This window comes from Saccopteryx bilineata, chromosome X, assembly GCF_036850765.1.
Source record: "Saccopteryx bilineata isolate mSacBil1 chromosome X, mSacBil1_pri_phased_curated, whole genome shotgun sequence".
Taxonomy (NCBI): Eukaryota; Metazoa; Chordata; class Mammalia; order Chiroptera; family Emballonuridae; genus Saccopteryx; species Saccopteryx bilineata.
The window spans coordinates 50183459-50202351 of record NC_089502.1 but is presented as its reverse complement, the minus strand read 5'-3'; the positions used below and the strand labels follow the sequence as shown (position 1 = coordinate 50202351).

Genomic DNA, 18893 nt, shown 5'->3' with positions numbered 1-18893 from the left:
TTAAGGTATTAGAAATTGCTGGTTGTATTGTTGTTTGTTTGTTTGTTTGGTCTGAAGGAGAATACAGATTGAGTTATTTAGATAATAGGATTAATGTCCTGGACCTGGCTGATTGGCTCAGCAGTCGAGTATCAGCCTGACGTGTGGAAGTCCTGGGTTCGATTCAAGGTCAGGGCACACAGAAGAAGCACCCATCTGCTTCTCCACCCTTTCTGTTCTCCTTTCTCTCTACCTCTCTCTTCCCCTTCCTCAGACAAAGCTTCACTGGACCAAAGTTGGCCCAGGCACTGAGGACGGCTCCATGGCCTCTGCCTCAGGTGCTAGAATGGCTCCAGTTGCAACAGAGCAATGCCCCAGATGGGCAGAGCATCTCCCCCTGGTAGGCTTGCTGGTTGGATACCAATCAGGTGCAATGCGGTAGTCTGTCTGACTGCCTCCTTGCTTCTAACTTCTGGAAATACAAAAAAAAAAAGATTAATGTGTCCAAGTTCTTGGACTATTTGGGTTTGAGTTCTTTCCTTGGTCAGCTGCTGGTTGTTTTAAGTTGGTCTGTGATTTCCAGAGTCATGTATACAGCAATGAAATGATTAATATTGACCAAAAAAGCCTAATTTTCACAGGAAGTAAAACTAGCAGTTAACTTGAAAAAATGAAAAAACTCAGTTAAAATTATTGAATGATTCAGTGAGGTGTGATGCTTTGCAGATGGGGACTGTAAGTAAATCAACTCTCCCTTTGTGCTCTAAAAGAATTAGTGATTTAGATGTTTAACGCTGTGAGACATTTTCTACTTCCAGTATTTATCTCAGCATTATGTATCAGGATTCTGAAAAGAGAGTAGAACTGAAAGCCATTATTTTAACTTGGGATTGTTCAAGCAAATCCAATAAAAATCAAAATTGCTATATGCCTCTAGTCAAACCTATCAAATTTGTATTCAAATAAAAAATGTAACAGTCTTTGATGAGAAAGATAATAAACAAGCTTTAATTTTAATTTTTTACACTGACTATATAATCTACCACAAAACTACAGTTATCAAAGGAGAAAACTTAAGTTTTAAATTAGGTGGGTAAAGTATATGTGTACACATTTTTCAGGCTTTAACTGAATTGTTAATGACAGTTATTTCATAGATTGAATGTTTCTTCTATTATTAAGGTACCCAAAAGGAAAAAATATACCTTAATGTTTAGTCTAACTGATGCACATTTTTGTTTTCTCAAAGCATGGTGTTCTGCTGCTCTAATAAAGTTAATAAAGCTGAAAATAGATATAAAACAATTTTCTAAAAAATAATAATTAAATGTCCATGTGTATAGTCATTATTAATATAGTTATTAATATAGTTAAATTATATTGCAAAAATTGAGAGAACAATAAACTATTTATCACTGTGGCTAAAAGCATAGGCTCTGAAGTAAAATATATGTATATATTTTGTTGTTATTGTTCCTGACATTACTACCTAATATCTGTGTAACTTTGGGCAAGTCTCAATTTCTATATTTATGATATGGAGATTATTAGGCATATATTTACCTCACAGAGGTATAGACATAAATATTTAGGGTTAAGATAATAAACAATAAAGGAGGCTTTTGATTAATTTGCACCAACTAAACAATATATATGTGTGTGTGGTGATTATCAAGTGTGCAAAAAATAATTATTGTGAGTAAATGTGCATTTACATTTTAAGCATAATCTTAGGTTAAATAATTGCCTCTGGATTTTTTATGTATTGTGGATGTGCTAAATTTTGAGAATGAGCTTATCAAATAAACCTTTTCTAGAAGAAGAGCTAAGAGAAAGTTAACAATTTTTGTACCCTTTTAAAATTTTAAGTTTGCAAATTAACTTGTTTATCTTCAATAACTTCTAAAAGGAGAAGTTGTATTTGTGCTTACTTCTTTTTTTAACTTTCATTTTATTGGTTTTAGAGAGAGGAAAAGAGAGAGACAGGAACATCGATCCATTCTTGTATATGCCCTGATCGGGGATCAAGCTAGCAACCTCTGTGCTTTGGGATGATGCTCTCATCAACAGAGTTATCCAGCGAGGGCTATGATTACTTTCTTACAACGTAGATAACATTACAAAATTTAGCTGTATACTAGTTTTGAAACAGTCACGCTATTAAATAAACACCAATCTTTACAAAATTTCTCTGGAAATCGAATTAAGTTAAAGCCATTTGGATTATTTTTCTAAAAAAAAATTAAGCTATATAAAAATAAATAGTTTTCATAACAAAATAACGAATAAAAACATATATATATATAGAACAATAACTAGGGAAGATTTAATATGCTGTCTGTTCATAAAGATAACTCTTTAGATGTTGAAATAAAAATATAATCTTAACTATGTAAAATAAAATTTTATTTAAACAAATAGAACTAGAGCAAAATAAAACTGAGGTTGCTGGCTTTTAGACAATTCCCTTGTATTTAACCAAGCTTGTTAATTTATATTTTGAAGAACAGCATGACCTTTGAAGGTGTGTTTGCTAAGCAAAAGTTTGCAACTCTCTTCCATTAACCTATTGTGTTAGACAAAAACCTAATGTGTTAGACATTTTTAGCAGGAGAGAAACACCTTTAAAATAAATGGGGAATAGAGTAATTTTCTGTAAAAATGGAAAACATATCATAAGTTTCTTAAATTGCATAATTCATAGTGTTTATGGAACTTTAAAACTTAATATATTTTTGAATCCTAAATAACAGAGATATGCTATTAAAGTGAAGGTGACTATAAAACTCTTTTTCTAATATTTCTTCTTGGTTTCAAGGTAAATTTATATTGCAATACAGCACAGTATTACAGTATTATAGTAAAATTTCAGTAAATTTTAAATTGCAGCATATAAACCTGATATAGAAGAAGTACCTAACATTCAAGAAGATAAAGTATTTAAACAAGTAAATGTTTTTGTTACTTAATACAATTTGTTTGGTATTTACTATTCAAATCTATAACCCACATTAGTTGTAGCACTTTGGAATATTTCAGGCTACATGATCATTACATATCGAATTTTGTAGTATTTACTTGACCCCCTTTACTACTATAAAAGTGTGATGGTATGATATGTAAAAAATAGAGAGACCTAAATTCTATTCCAGGCTGTCACTAACTAGCTTTTGTGACCTTGGATAAGTCACTTCAAAAGGAAAAGGAATGAATACTTCTGGAAATCAACAAATCTTAAGTTAGTGTAATTGACCACAGCTTATATTAAACAGTATTTCTGTTTTTATTAAGATACTTCAAAAAAAGTGCATGTTAAAAAAAGAAAGAAAAAGTGCATATTTTGCAGAAAGATAAAATTTCCCAAATGATAAGGGGAAAAAACCGAAATAAACTAAGTAATCTTGAGATTCGAGGATATTAAACAAAGTCTACAAACATGCTTTTCATCCAAATATCGTTACTCTATTTGGAGACAATAATTCAAATCACTGCATAAATCTCAGGATAAGTTATTTAAAACCAGGGTCCTCATCTATATATCATAGTGAAGAACTCAGAATTTGAAGCTACTCCTAACTAACTGTAAGCAAGCCATTTATCTAATTTTCTATTCTGAACTACTTGAATTTTTCATTTGAAATACAAAATGAAAAAAAAAGAACAAAGAAAGAGGGTAAAAACAACTGTCTAAACTAATTCACAGGGTTGTTTGAAGTGTTAGATAATTATATATGAAATATTTTGTCAAATACAATTTCACAAATATGATGTTTATATAAAAGAACTGCAATTTTAAAGAAACATCACCATAAGGATAATATTGGCTTTTTATATTAAGCTGCACTTTGGCAGAATATGTGTCATTTTTATTTTTAAGTCTACTAATTCTCTCATGAGATTCATTAAAGCAACTAAACAGGGTTTGTTTCTCTGACAACAAAAGATATTTTTGTGATACCTTTTAATAATCTAGTTCTTCTAAAGGAAAACAAAGTGTAATCTCCCAGTGGATAAAACTCGTCAGTCCATGCAGTTAACTACTATTACAAAAATCTATCTTACAGAAATGCTTGAATGTAATTCAAATAAAATGAGAAACCTGAGACCTGTGAAAGTTCTGATTGCAAGTATTGCCAGGACTTAGCCAGAGCAAAACACATTAGTTTATTAGTTGATATTCTGTATCTAAGCCAACCCAAGGCCATAATAAATTTTCATGTGTTCTCCCAAATACCATCTCTCCAGACATATTCTCTCAAATACTTTTTTAAATCTTTACAGAGAATTAAAACTCTTAAGAACTTGGCTCTGATTTTTTAGTCTATTTTAAATTAGAACTTAATCCTCCTTTTATTCTCTTTAAAAAAACTTATTGATTTATCCACTAGTGCCCCTCTGTTGTTTAATTGATCACATCCTTATTTTTTCGTACACTATGACTATTGTATCATTGTATAGTTATGTTATCAAATGTATTACATTTCTATGTCCAGGGGTATTACCTTTAATGTACCTAATAAGAGTCAATAAATGCTCACTAAAACTTTCTATTACAAATTTAAAACTCTTAAATGATTAAATATAATAAATACATTGTTAAAATTTTCCATAACAACATTTGGAACTAAAATTTTAGTACACATATTTTTAAGTGTCAAGTAGCACCAGATCTTGTCTTTTTATGATACTCCCCCCAAAATATTAATTTCATTAGCTAATATAAGATCCTAAGAAAGAAACAGTAGTCTGGCTCTTTCTCCTTATGGCGAAATGGTGTAGTACCTGGTTCACAGCACTGTTCGATTCAGATGAGATAAAATCTGTAATACCCTAAAATGCAATGAAAACAATTTTAAAATGTTAATACAATTATTTACAAAGTTAAAACTTGGTAGGAGTGCTTTTTATAGTTACTGAAAGGTTTTATTTCAGGTAATCTGTTTAGAATTAGTGCAATTCACATTAGATAAAGGGTGAATTTCCAAAATATTTGAAAAACTTATACAATTTACCACCAGGAAGACAAAAACGCAATTTAAAAATGGGCAAAGGATCTGAACAGATATTCTCCAAAAAGGACATACAGATAGCCAATAAGCATGTGAGAAAATACTCAAGGTTAGTAATCATCAGAGAAATGAAAATTAAAACCACTACAAGATATCACAGCAGACTTGCCAGAATGGCTAAGCCGACATCAATAAATCAAAAAACAAGTGCTGGCAAGGATGTTAAGAAAAGGGAACCCTCATGCATTGTTTGTGAGACTGCAGACTAGTGCAGCCACTGTGGAAAATAGTATGGAATTTCTTCAAAAAATTAAAAAAGAGAACTGCTTTTTAACCCAGTGATCTCACTTCTGGGAATATGTTTTTAATAGCAAAACAATAATTAGAAAGAATATATACACCCTCACGTTCATCGTAGGCTTGTTTACAATAGCCAAAATTTGGAAGCAATCCAAATGTCCATCAACAGATAAGTGGATAAAAAAGCTCTAGTACATTTATGTAATAGAATAGTGCTTGGCCACAAAAAAAGAAAAGAAAGAAAAAGAAAGAAAACAAATCTTACCTTTTAAGGACAGCATGGATAGACATGGAGATTATTATGCTAAGTGAAGTAAACCAGGCAGAGAAAGACAAATATGATATGATCTCACTTATATGTGAAATCTAATGAACACAATAAACTGATGAACAAAATAGAAAAAAAGGCATGGAACTGACCAGACGACCAGCTGTCAGAGAGGGTGCTGAGGAACTTGATGAAAAAAGGTAGAGAGATTAAGAAAAAAATATATTCATATGTAACACAGAGACATAAACGTCAGTGTGGTGATAGGCAGAGGAGAAGTGGGGTGGAGATAGGTGAAGGTGGACATGGGCTGGAAATAGGAAACGAAAGAGACTCTGCTTGAGGCAATGGGCACACGATGCAGTGTACAGATGATGTTCTATTGAGTTGTACCCTGGAAACCTGTATGGTTTTTCTGAACGAATGTCACCCCAAAGAAGAAAGAAAAGAAAGAGAGAGAGAGAGAGGGAGGGAGGGAGGGAGGGAGGAAGGAGAGAGAGAGAAAAAGAAAGAAAGGGAAAATCTTGGTTTTGTTTTCAGAAACTCAATTTTTCAGACTACCACAAAACTGTTTTTGAGTGATTTAATTGCTATCATAAGTGTATGGTAGAAAGAAGATATAAAGTATAATAACATTTTTAAAGGAAGTATCAAACATTATGTTCTTGGAGCGTCTTTCTATTCTTTGAATGATAGTGTTTATTTAAATTGTCAATCTTCATATTTGAACTTAATCTTAACTTAGACTTTTAATTTTTTCTAATGAATGTAATCAATCTGGTTCCTTATTAATGCTATTACTAATTTTTGCCATCTATTGTATTATTAGTAATTATAAGCACTTCAAAATTTAATGTACAGTATATGACATCATCTACAGTTTAATTGTGTTCAATCTTCATTCACATCTCTTTAAAAATCTTTACTAAAATTATATGACTTATGACTAAATTTTGTTGAGTTTAATATTTTGCTCTATTTTTTGTTTCCAATAGTAAAGAAATCTCATTCAGTTAAGATGTATTTATATTGCATGTAAAACAGGAAAGAGGAGAACTGGCTTAAAGTTATCTAGTTGTATTTGATTACTCTAATTGACAGTTTGTTTAGTATTTTTAGCATTTCTAATATTTGTTAAATTTGTCAAAGAAATTATATCTTTCTTCTCATTGTCACAACACTGAAATTGTCTGACTTTTTACATTGTATTCAATTTTATATGATTTTTGAGTTTTAATGCAATTGTAAATTTACTCAATTTTTCTTATTTTGTTTTAAAGTATGAACAGCATATTTTCATAGAACTGATATTTCTACTTTCTATAAAGTGAGTTTCCATAACTAGTCTTTGAAAATAAAATTTGAAGACAATTATTCACATGAATTTTGTTTTGTTTTTCGTATTTATTTCTTTTTTTGGGTATAGTTTGAAATTTTCCTTTCATATATATATTATATATTCATATAATATTTTGTTTGCTATACATGCATCCTCAGGCACACTGAAACAGTCTATGCCTAACATTATTAAATAATGTTAAAAATAATGCGATCCAAGGCAATTTTGGCAGACACCCAAGTTCATTTAGCACTTACAAAAACATTTTAATCCAATTGTCCCTTTTGTTCACTGGGATCCTCAAGTTGCCACCAAACAAGCTTAGCTGTTGCCATTAAGGTATCAGAGCTTAGAAAAAACGAATTCAATTTCATTGGGTAAGCGGTGGCTTTTGAATCCGGTACCACATTTAAGACATGAATCTCAGCTCAGAAGTGACAACCTTTTTCAGTTATTGCCTTTGCCGTGCTAGAATCCCATCGTGTCTCCTAACTAACACAATTTAAACATTTAAACTTGACTTATTTTAATAGCCGCTTTCAAAGTCGTTTGTTTTAAGTTGACACTGGTTCTATACCAAGATGAACTGCATAAATAAATGGAGTTATGACGATTTCGTAGACTGATTATGAATGAAAAGTTCACTAAAATTAAATGACTGTTCTGTTGTAATCTAAAAAGTTAGGTTTAACAAAAAATAGTTAGCATCATGTCTAATTTAACATTTGTTCCTGCTTTGAGGAGACTTTTAGAGGATAACAAATGTAAAATAAATTCTACCAAGTCTGTTTTATTGGTAGTGATGTTTCCCTGAAAAATATCAGATACAAAAAATAAAATAAAACCAATGACTTCAAATTAGGTAAATAGAAATTTAGTTGATCATTTTATTGTGAAATCTGAGTGATTAACATGTTTATTTTCAGTGTTTCACAAATTAATATTTTCAAAGATCTCTATTAGATTATACTGCTTGGAATTTTTGAACAAACTGAAAAGTATTTTTAAAATATTGGTAAGCTATTGACCCTGTGTGGCTAATAGTGTTATTTTTTTGAAAGGATACAAATATAGATATATGATGCTGGTAAAGTCAATTTGAATATATAATAAACAAGCAACTTATTTTTATTCTGAACTACAGTTTCAACTGATCTATTTACATTAAAGATAAAAATTGATTTTAATATCCAAATGCAATAATTGTATATCACTTTAATTTTAAAAAATTTTGTCATTTGCAAAATAGCATCGAGTCACTTTTCTTTTTTTACTCTGCTGCTATTAGTTTATTTCACCTTTTCAAGCTTGTTTCTCAGACGAAGAATTTACCTTTGCAGCTTACTGTGGTTTGAGAGGTAGCAGCATTTCTCTCTCCAGGGAACTTATCAGAAATGCTAAATTTCAGACCCCAACTAGGATTTTCTAAATCAGAATCCACATTTTAACAAGATTTTTCAGATGATTGGTATGTACATTAAAGTTTGAGACCCACAGGGATAGAATATAACTTCCTAGAAAATGAATTTTAAAATAAGTCATTAGCAGTGAGAGTGATTGATTAGAAATTGTGTATTGGCTCTATTTCTTTTTGAAGTGCTTTAAGTTATAGCTATCCAGCTGTGTATTTTAAGTAATGGTCTTATACTCCCCTATTTGTTTACTCTTGCATACCTATCAGGCATTCATTCAGAATCTATGTGCTATTTAATGGATGCAAAACCCCTCCTCAAATAATCCTGCTTTGCTCTCATTACTTTATATAATAACTAGCATATATTGAAACTGCTTTATCTCCTGGGTATTGCAATTTAGTTCATGGGCTAAGAAAAGATGAAAGACAAACAATGCTATAAGAACTATAGAACCTAACTTAAGTCTAAAATATCAGTGTTACACTGAGAAAATATTTTCCCGTTGTAGAGTGAGACAATGAAAATCTTGCCAGTTGACACTAGACCAAACTCCCACGATAAAGTTTTATCTTGTTACTTGGTGTGTATTGTGTGTGTATGTCAATCGCTCATTTATAAGACTCTCTTTTGAAAATTTAATGTATTTACAAGTTTTTTTAATTTTTTGATCCTAGTAAAACTAGTAAACAACTACGAAATAATAGTATTTTAAATGTACATTAGAAATGAGAGAAAGAAACCAGCTTACACAGTTTTAAAACAGTTGCATACTTCACACTAAACTGAAAATCAGGCCCTATTACTGAACACTCTGGTCGTTTTCCTCTCTACTTGATTTCCCCCTTTTCTGCCTTCCTTTGCCACACAGTAAAATAAGTAAGTCTAAGGTTATTTATGGAATAAAGGAAAACTTGGTTTCAACATATTCTGTCTATTTACTTTTGCCTGACTTACACTTCCTAACACACACACACACACACACACGCACACTCACACACACACACGCACACACACACACACACCCCTCAACGTAGGCTATAGAATCATGCAACAAACAGACCAAAGTTTATGAAAATAATTTTAAATATTTTCCATATTATATTAAGCCTTCAGGAAAATGTAAATTTTAAGCTTCAGTTAAATATTCATTTATAAAAATAAAACTATCTTTCAAAGAATATATATTTCTTGTCATCTTAAGTAAATGGAGTTTTCAAATAATTTTTAAAGAGTTAAACTATTTATATAAATTATTGCCTTCATACTTTGCTTTATTCCCTTGGCCTTCATGTCAATACTACATTCTGCATGTTTTATAACATAATGGGCATATTGCAGGTTGTTTTAATAATCTAAATTTAAAACAAAGTGTGGAAAACAGTATTTTTTATATTAGAGTCAAATTGGAAAACTGTCCAGGTTAATAAGTCCAAAGAAACAAATAACTCTTGGATATATTTAACTTTCTGATAATTTACAAACTATTGTATTTGAACAAAGTAGGGAACAGGTAAGGTTGTGGAGTAAATTAATTAATGCTGTCACCTAATACCTTACATGAGGTCATATAGAGCTTATTTCACACATCTAAGCCTTATTTCTCTTATCTGTAAAATGAAGGGGTTGAACTAGATCTTTCTGGTTCCTTCCACTTCCAAAGTTTATGAAACCTGGACCATACTCAGTGTATTGTAGTATGCCAGCTGGCATTACATTTGTTGAATTTAATTTAATATGACTATATATCACTTTGTTGCTATTGTTGCTCATTGATTTTGCCTAATGAAAATGTTAGCTTCTCATAGCAAATATTTTCTTATTTTTTAAATACTACCCTTCACTACCCAGTCAAACTCCCATATCTAGAGTATCGCAATGCTATACAAGCAATATATTTTGTTATTGATGGTTAATTGATTAATTCAGTGAAACGTAATACATGCAAAGCCAAAGGAAAAGGATAAAAATGCATTATATCTCTTCCACATTTTGTAAAACATCACATTTTTTATTTGAAAGACCTTTCAAATAATTTATAATTTCTTCATTTTATTTTCGGTAAAACTGTACTCCAGAAAGATGACATTTGTCCCAGATCACAATTTAAGTAGACCTTCTGTTCTCACTTCTCCATTCCAAAAACCACTGGCTAAAGAGTTTATAAACGTAGCAAAAATAAACAAAGATTTGCATATTGGGAGCTTAATTTCATTTTGATTGATACAAACCTCCGTACAATGTATTCTTAATAACAAGTTGCTTCAACAACAGCAAGTGAGAAGAAAATCTAACAAATATTTTTAAATCATTAGCAAATACTGCTTAAATTCAATCATATATAAAATATAGATCTCCTAAACTAAGAATGAATTAGGCTATAACATTAAATATTTGTTACATTAGGTAAACTTAAATTTTATGGAGTGTCATTATGATGGATCATAAATGGAATTCTTTCTATATAAAAACAGAGGATGTGTATGACTATCTATGATTGTATAGTGTTAAATTTTAATAGTCTTGCTATTTTCTTATATAAATTTTAAAGGGTCAGCACATAAAAAACTAAATAAAGGACGAATATAACACAAGTAACCAGTTAATTGATAAATTTAAATATACTTGAATATGCTCATATTTGAGATTTTTATTTTTTAATCCAAGAAGCATTTGTCTTTATTTTCTATTTACATTCAGAACTTTGAAAAAATATTTCCAAAGAAATAAGAGAGAGGCAAGGCAGTGTTGGAAAAAGCCCTGGTGTAGAGACTGAAAACCAATGATCATGTATATGCTTCCCCTCTTACTAACTAAAAAGCTTTAGAGATCTGATTTTACCTGTCTGACCTTCAGTTTCCCCACTAAAGAATAGGTATAACGATGCTTTACTCAAAATCTTTTATGAGACTAAAATAAAATATGCACTTTTAAAATTATATTAGATAAAAGATACTGTAAAAATTAAATATATTTAAGAGAATGAATTAAAATAAAAGTGTGGCAGAAACCTTAAATTTTGTTTTAATTTCATATGATGACAGCAAATAAATTGTAAACTCAATACAAATCTTGATTTGCATTCTAATCACTTAAGATTTTAAAAAAGAATTGAATTTGCATATAGTTTAATTAAAATCCATCAATAAATTAGTTTCATTATTGTCATGTTAAAATATATCTCATATTAATAAAATAATTTGTACTGAGGAGAGAAAAATCCTCTCCCACAATTTATTCTTCATTTTCTTTTTTTGCTCCTCTTTTTGTTTCCCCAAATCTATACATCTACAATGAGGAGATTAGATGGGAAAAAATCACTCTTTCAGATCTGGGCTGGAAATTACAAATATAGCCATTGTCATGCTCAATTTCAAATTTTATTATAATAATTTGATGCTTAGCGTATTAAAGACAATTAAAACGGCAGCTTAAGTCCTTGATCACTTGAGCATTTTTAGAGAGCAAAATATAATAGCAGCATTTATGATTTCTGCCTACTCACTCTTCTAATTCAAAAACCATAATTGAAAAAGGTTTTATTCATTTTTTTTTTACTGTTTGATAATGAGAATGCAGTCTTCCCAAAGGTGTAACCAAATCTTAAAAGACACTTTTCACCTTAAAAAGGCTTTGTCCATGTGATAAACCTGTGCTTTACAATCAGTGTTGCACAGGGCATGAATATTGAGGGAGTGTAGCATATGTAATTTGATGTTTTTTTCCTAACAAAAGAAGAGCACATTTTAGGGACAGTCCTTTCCAGATGAACTTCTATTGAAATGCAACACCGTTTCAAAAAAGACTGGAATTAACTTAATTATTGCAAGTCAGTGTGAAATATCAAGGCATCTTACCTAGTTTTCTTCATTTTGGATACTGAATGGTCAATAAAATCTTCAGATAATAGAATTCTGCTCAGATAATGACATGTAATTTGGAGTGCTATAATATAAAGTCAATGCAATTAAATGTACTTATATATTTTATTTTTCCCAAAGGTAAAATTTACATGTCATTGACGAAAGAATGAATTGCCAATTTTTTATGGCATGCTCTCTTCCCTTTCAATTCCCGGTGATGTTCAGCCAACCCCCCTACATGTGAAGATATGTATGATCTGAGAATTGTTTCCTTTCTACACACAAAGGTATAACTTTTTAAGAATGCAGTAAAAAACAAGGGTGCCTTCACCTCTGAACATTGACATAGTGACTAACTGTGCATGTTACTGTAAACATGCTTCGACGAGGCCTTAAAATTTTGTGTGTTCGAGGGTATGTCTCAGGGGATACCCTAAAAATATCAAATTTGAGCCACTATGACAATCCTACAAAGCAAAAAGGAGAGGGGAATAAAAATAAGAAACTTGTACCGAAAACATAAAAGGAATGACCCATGGGAAGAAGACACATCAGAAAGAGTGAAATGCAGAGAAGTAGTTTTGGGATTGTGTGGTAAGAAATTCAAAAAAGTTGTAAATACTTCCCAATGTCATATTCAAATCCTTAATTGCATCTGAAGAAAAACAGACATTTACAAGCATAATAAAAAATAAAACAAATCTGAGAAATTCCACTATAAATCTTGTTTGAAATAAAACAGCAAGATACACACACAGGGTAGGAAATTTACTTGTTCAGGAAAATTCTACAAATCTCTGAGTTTGAAGTAAAGGTTCTTTGTTCTTCTTCTTCTTCTTCTCTGAGGTCACTTAAGGGAAGACAGTCCAAGGTGGCTAGTAAGGTGGATAAAATAAAATGAAAATCAGTGGAGAGAAATATCTAGGTAGGTAAAACAGGGAAGAAGCAGGAAGGGAAGAACGACAGGAAGGGGGGGAGAGATAGGGGTGTTTTGCTATTATTGCCTAAGGGGAGGAAAAAGTGAAGATTAAAACCTTGTAATTACTGGTAGATAAAGCTGAAGTAGGTAAGGGTGGGAGAGATGATTAGTACATAGAGGTGATTCAGAGAGATGCCTGGAAAATGGGGTGTGGTAGAGATAAGTGTACTTAAAAGTGACTGAAGGTGTTTACTCTGATGGTAGAAGATTGGGAATTTAGAAGGCGGGATGAGGAAGGTGAAATGAGTGCAATATAAAGATATTAGTGAATTGATGATGATTATGACTAAAAAAGTTTTTCTTCTTCCCTGGAATCATACTCATTTCTTTGTTCACCCTACAGATTTACTTTAGGCTCTCTTTATTCATTTTTACTCTTTTCTGGATGTTACAGTATCATCTTAATTTATTTTGCCTCCATCACTATGCCAATGCATTAGTTTATTTAAATATTCACATAAGGACAAGTGACATTTTTTTTTCCTATTGTGTGCCATCAACTTCCTAATTTCATCACCTTGTTTTACTGTTGTTTTTTAGAAAAATCTTCAAAAGCAGCCTATGTCTACCAAGTAAACGCATACCTCTAAATTCCATAGTGGGGCATCAGACCTCCCTAACACCTTTCCTTACTTAGTTGTGTCAGGCTTTTACAGATCTACTTTCTGGCTAGCCACTACCTAAGGATGCCTATTTTTCAAAGCCAGGAACACAGCCCTTCTTTATGAATCTTTTCTCAACTTATTAGCACAAATTAATTCCTCTCTCCATTATGCTCAGTTAGAGCCTTTATCACATCGTATCATAAATTTGTAAGGGTCTCCTGGCTCACAGAGTCCCAAGTCATGTTTTCATATTCTTTTTTGTATTCCTGAAGCCTAGCACACAGTCTGGCACAGTAGGTGGTTAATTAACGTTTGCAGATTTTTTGGTGAATAAATAAAGGGATGACACCTGAATATGTGAAGAAAGATTATTGGAGAAAATAACATTTCAAAATTTCAGCCCCCGAGTAATATCCCTTCCCACTAACAGAAAACTCTTGCAGCCATACTATTTCATGAATGTAGCGTAATGCCAGTGGTTTATACAAAGTCTCCTCGTCAGTGTGCCTTCCTTCCCACAAAACCTTATATATCCTGGCTAAAGGGTGTTGTGGACGGCTTGCATAGAGAGAAGGAGAATTTTCTGCTTTCTAAATCCCTTACCAGATTTCTTCCTGCCACTAGCAGTCTGTAAGGTATCAGGAATTTCTATGTAAAAAAAAAAAAAGTTTTTAATGTCAAGAGAAGAAATAATGTGAAACCTGCAATCTGTTCTGCCAGGGCTCCCGGGTGCCAAAACCCATCATTACTTGGGGGTCCATCAGAATCTCATTCTGGTGATTAAAATAAAAGGGGACTTTTTTCAACCCTTACCAAATGATTAAACTCTAGAAAGTGAATGTGTGGTTATGCTTGGCCTGAGTTTCCTTCCCATTCCTGTATTTCAAACGCATAGCAACTTTAAGTTTGCTGCCTTTGCTGATATATTACCTAAGGGAAGCCTTTTATCAAAGAGGAGAAAACAAAATCCTAGATTTACAAATGTGAAGAATTCATTGCTCCCCTGCCCTTTCCCTCAAATCCCCCACCTGCTTCAAATCAAAACAGAATAGGAAGGCAGTTCGTTGAGATCCCCTCTGAATGTTATTTTCTTGGGAAGGCCAGTCAGTTCCTAGTCCCAGCTGCCTCCACACGTCCTGCCTCCGTTCCCTCCCTCCCTCCCTCCCGCTCTCTGCAACCGTCTCTAAAAGCGCGCTGTGCTCCTTCTCCCAGAGCTTTAAAAAAAAAAAAAAAAAAAATCCGCAATCAAGGGCAACGGATTAGCCGCACCGCAAATTCGGAAAAGCAGGGGTTGTTCCTTAAAACACGAAGAAGACATTTAGAAGGGAACCTGCAGCGGGCTTTCGTCTTGTAAAAATCCTATTTCTGAATCTCCCCAATTTGGCGCGCCAGGCTTTAGAAGTGACTAGGCAGCCTTACAATGAAGGGCACGGTGGCTCCCGTCCTGCGGCAACAGCTCCTGTAACCTTTCCGCCCGCACCTCCCCGTTTCCTTCCCTCTCTTGGGTGAAGGGGGTTACCCACATTGCGCTATTGCCTGGGACGGCTCCCATCCCCCTCCGCACCATTTCGTCAGGAAGACGACTCTCTCAGGCTTTTAGGGAGCTTTGTCTGTTTCAGGCAAAGAGGCAGCCGCGGGATTTTAAAAACGCCGGTCTTCACCTCCCCCTTCCTTATCACTGGAGGGGGGGGGAGAGAAAACACGGAAATTTAACACTGGTAACTGTTATTATTTCCCCTAAGTTGCCTTCTCAAATGCCACTAAATAAGTAAATTCACAGTGAACAGTGAAGGAGCAGGATGAAAGGGGGAGAGAACGGGGACGGGAAAGAGAAGGGAAAGGGTTCGGGAAGACCCGAAATTTGTGTTGGATCTTCGGGTTCAACACTGGCCACCGCCCGGCCCGCAGTGTCCTCGCCGCCTCGGGCGGGCGCGTCCGCGCGCCTCCGGGAAGCAGAGGAACTGGGAGGCGGGGCGGAGGGTGCGAGCGCGGGAAGGAGGACGAAAGGCAAGCAGGGCGGCTGCGCAGAGGGAGCGCGCGGGGCAGGGCTGCTCCCGCTCCCGGCCCGGGCTGGCCACCCGATCTCCTCTCGGCCCGTCGAGCCTCGCACACTGGCTGACATCATGGCCAGCAGGAGGGGCTGCCCGTTCCAAGGCGCGTGGAGAACAGATTCTCCCGCCTCGCTGGTGGAGGCGCTCCCTCGCTGCTTGGCCCGCGCAGCGCGGCGGCGGCTGGACTCAGACCGCGTCAGCGGCGCGGGACAATTCTTAATTTAGCGGAGGGAGAAGGGAATCTTTAGACCTTAGCGCGTCCGTCTCGATTCATTCGTCAAAACCGCCCGCACATCGTCCGTACTTCCTCTGAGGAACCAGACAAAGGCAAGAAAGGGGGAAACATGTACAAATACTATTACTTTGACTTGCTTTCAAATGTCCCCCAAACACACACACGACAGGGCAATCCTGAAGCTGATATTCCGCCCGTGATTATGAGAGTTTCATTCAAACAAGACTGCGAGTGGAATTCATTTATTCTGTACCAAGTTCATAAGGTAACCGCAAGTACCTATTTTGAGTCGCACCTGTTTTAACCTTTTTTTTGGGGGGGGGGTCAGTCGCTGTCGTCATAAAGCGCCGCTACCTTCTACGGTGTTGTGCTCCGTGTTCAGAATTCTTTTCTGCATGCTCCTCAGGTTGATTCCCTGTAGCAGCGCTAAGAGCATGCAGGGAGCTCTTTAACACCAGCACCCCTACCCATACTAACTGTCCCCTCCCCCGCCTAACCCGATTTTAAACAGTTTCTCCCCCACACTTAGTACAGAAACCTACGCTACGTTGAAATCCCATTTTGCGATGTTCCCACAGGAGGACTTGCGTTGGTTTTGTTCTTTTGTTTAATTTTCTGTATTCTTTTGTCTTAGCCCCCTTTCCCTTCGATCCTTGCTTTGTGGGTGTGTGTCGCGGTGGCGCAAGTTTTGATTCCAGCTCCGAAACCAACATTTTAGAAGGGCACCCTACTCGGAGATGTCAGGGCCCGCCCGCAGACGCGCCCTCACTCACTCCACACACACGTCCCGCCGCCCCGCACCCCACACCGCAAAAGTGGTCAAAGCAGCGAAGCGCAGAATTCTTCTGGAAACCAAAGGGCCGTTTTGAGTTGAGCTCCAAAAAGTCTTTCCTGGGGAAAGAAAAGTGGTTCGTACTATGCACTCCTGGGAAGTGCCCCCCTCCCCAGGGGAGGAAGACCAGTCGAGGCTGAGCGCTCCTCCGCTAGCCTAGTGTCCTGCCAAGGGCAGACTGCCGCTCTGCTCTTGGAAAGTCCCTAAAGGAAAAGACCCCTTCTTGGCTACGCGCTTTTAAAAAGTCACCTTTTCCGAGGGCGCTCTTATTCAGAGGCCGTTCTTTTCGCGAAGAGGGGCCGTTTTATTGCTACACGCTTAGAAATGAATAATAATAGTAATCATAATCATAAAAATCAAAAATAATTCCTAGCTCCTTTTTGGAGAAATTACCTGTTTTTCCGGTTCTATCTCAGTAAACACCATTCACCTATGAGATAGGTGGAATTTTATGGCTAAGGGACTAAAAGTAATTTCTTTAGAGAAACAGGAACCCTCTAAAGTTCCGCTACACTCTTAGACAATATTTTTTCCCGTTGTCATTTAGAAAAGGATGCCTTTTGTTATTGTTGTTGTTTTGTTTTTCAGCTACGCAGGGTAAGGAGTCCCTTTAAAAAACAACAACAACAACTAAACATATTCTCCACACCTACAGTCTCCACACCCAGCAGGTGCTGGCTGAGCAGAGCCCGGTAAGTAGGGCGGGAAGGAAGGGCGGGGAGGCGTGCGCCAGGAGCCACTGCTCCGGGGACACCGCGCTCTTCAGCGCGCTGCGCTCTGCGTCGCTCTGCGCCAAGGATCGGGTCCTCAAGGCTTACAACCAGCCGGGCAAGGACCCACGCCCCATTCCCCAAGCCCCCAAAGATAAAAGCACAGCGGGGCCCAGCCGCGAGAAGTCCGAGGCGGGCGCTGGGCTCGCAGCATTGTCCCTCAGCTGGGACCGCTCCGCCAGGCTAGCTAGAGAGGGATGTCCTATTTTCTCAGCGCTTGCCCCAATCTTAGAGTTCTAGCCTAACTGAGGCTGACTGTGTTTGTGAAACTCAAAGATCTTTCTGCACGGCAAACGGGGAAATTCATGCGCGGACACTTTTCTGACAGAAGTGAGAGTTTTCGCAAAGTATCCAAGCCAAGCCGAGCGGTGGCAATGCCAAAGACAGCTATCTGCAATTAAGTGCAAGGTTAGCTCTTTTTCTTACCTTCAGCAAAGAGAGTGGGCAGGAGGAAGGGAGGACCCCTGAAGTGTCTTTGAAACCCCTCTTTGGCCACAGTCAAGACCCCAGGCGCAAGCAGCAAGAAGCCTCCGCGCACCAAGTGACGGCCGCATGCCTCACGCGCCCCACTCAGTTCCGGCACCCGACCCGATACTTACTCTGTATTCGTTGCCTCTATAGTAGAATGAAGTGGGGGGTGAAAAAGAGAAAAAGCGATGCTCGCTCCACGGAGACTGCGATTGCTGTAGCGGGCTCTACCGCCACAGCTCGCAGTCCGCGGAGCAGCCGGTGTTGTGGAGTCGCTTGTGAGGTTGTTCAGGCCGCCCGGTCGCCTGGGCTGCCTGAGTCTCTGGTGTCGTCGCTGAGGGTGACACCGCCGCTACCGCTGCCGCTGCCGCTACCACTGCCACAGAGCACACTGGGTTCAGCTAGCTCTCTGCTCTACCGCGCGGGCCGTTCTCTGCAGCTCTCAGACTTACTGCTCCTCCCGCCCAGACAGTTCGCCGACTGCAAGGAGCCAGTGCCGAGCCAGCCCTTTTCAATGGCGAGTGGGAGGGACTAGATGGAGGGGGCGAAGGGGGAAGGAAGGGGGGTGAGCGAGTGGAGCGCGAGGTGGGGGGGCGGAGAAGCGACTCAGTGCCTGGGCCGCCTGCTGGGTGGGGATGGCACGGCACCAATGCTGGGTACCCCCCTCTGGTCCCCACTCCCTGCACCCCCACATCCCCGACCGCTCCTGGGGCTGCCCCTCCCGGCTGAAGGGAACCGGGGAGAAGGGTGGGGGCGAGGTGGAAGTAAGCTTAGGAAGTTACT

The 18893-nt window shown here is 36.7% G+C and overlaps 1 protein-coding gene across 2 annotated transcripts in view; it reads right to left on the bottom strand.

The window, feature by feature from the left end:
- Nucleotides 1-18564, bottom strand: part of PCDH11X (protocadherin 11 X-linked) — a 764552-nt gene extending 745988 nt beyond the window's left edge. For both annotated transcript variants that reach the window (XM_066249732.1, XM_066249733.1), the window contains exon 1: nt 18242-18564. The gene's annotated coding sequence lies outside the window, so the exon portion shown is untranslated. The remainder of the gene's footprint in view (nt 1-18241) is intronic.
- Nucleotides 18565-18893: the final 329 nt, after the last annotated feature.